The 1304-nt window shown below is 35.7% G+C and overlaps 1 pseudogene; it reads left to right on the top strand.

Annotated features, from left to right (window-relative positions):
• The first annotated feature begins 982 nt into the window (after window positions 1-982).
• LOC114216790 (U2 spliceosomal RNA) lies at window positions 983-1068 on the top strand (annotated as a pseudogene).
• The last annotated feature ends 236 nt before the right edge of the window (window positions 1069-1304 follow it).

The raw sequence follows: 1304 nt of genomic DNA, 5'->3' as shown, positions 1-1304 counted from the left end.
CATGATCTTGAGGTTGTGGGATCAAACCCCACTTTGGGCTGTGCTCAGTGCCGAGTCTGCTTCAGATTCTCTCTCCCTCTCACTCATTCTCTCTCTCTCTCTCAAATAAATAAATAAAATATTTAAAAAATAAATAAATAAAACCGTTAAATACCAAAAACAAAGAATCTTAAAAGCATCAAGAGAAAAAAGGGAACCCCTTTACAAGGAACCCCCAGAAGGCTATTGGTGAATTTCTCAGCCAGAAACCTTGCGGACCAGGAGAAAATGGGATGATATATTCAAAGGGCTGAAAGGTCAACCAAGAATTCTTAACCTGGCAAAGCTGTCCTTCAGAAATGAAAGAGAGATAAAGACTTTCCAAGACAAATAAAAGCTAAGGAAATTTATCTCCACTAGACCCGCCTTACTGGAAATGCTGAAAGGAGTTCTTCAAGATAAATGAAAGGATACTAATTACTAATGTGAAAACATTAGTTAAATGTAGTTTAAAAGATAAAGATATAGTTAAATTTAAATTATTCTAATACTGTGGTAGAGTGTTAATCACTGAACTCTAATAAAAAAGGTGAACAACAAGAGTATTAAAAATAACTATGTAGCTGTGAGGTGTCTGGATGGCTCAGTCAGTTAAGCACCCAACTCTTGATTTGGCTCAGGTCATAGATTAAGCCCCGTGTCACGTTCTGCGTTGGATGTGGGGCCTGCTTGGGATTCTCTCTCTGCCCCTCCCCCACCTCCTCACTCCAGCTCACATGCTTTCTCTTTCTCTTAAAAAAAAAAACCAAAAAACAAAAAACAAAACAAACAAAACCCCCACAAAACCTATAGCTGTAATAATTTGTCAATGAGTACACAATATAAAAAGAGGCAACTTCTGACATCAAAAACAAAAGAGAGGCAATGAAAAGGTATAGTTTTTGCATGCAATGAAAGTTGTTATCACTATAAAATACACTGTTATCTATAAGATGTCTCAAGTATCGCTTCTCGGCCTTTTGGCTAAGATCAAGCGTAGTATAAGATGTCTCAAGTAAATTTTGTGGTAAAAACACAGCAAAAACCTATAGTAGATTCACAAAAGATGAAGAGAGGAAATCAAAGCATCCACCATGGAAACTTATCATTTCACAAAGGAAGGCAGCAAGAGAAAAAGAAAGGAACAAAAGAACTACAAAACAGCCAGAAAATAATAATATGGCATTAGTATGTACTTAATCTATCAATAGTTACTCTGAATATAAATGTACTGAATTCTCCAATCAAAAGATATAAGATTTTTTGGTTTATCCACTAAGCTGGAT

Source organism: Eumetopias jubatus, unplaced genomic scaffold (genome assembly GCF_037043125.1).
Source record: "Eumetopias jubatus isolate StellerSeaLion01/CBP00866 unplaced genomic scaffold, mEumJub1_p1.0 scaffold_4, whole genome shotgun sequence".
In the NCBI taxonomy this organism is placed as follows: domain Eukaryota; kingdom Metazoa; phylum Chordata; class Mammalia; order Carnivora; family Otariidae; genus Eumetopias; species Eumetopias jubatus.
This window is presented reverse-complemented; position numbering and strand designations above follow the sequence as displayed.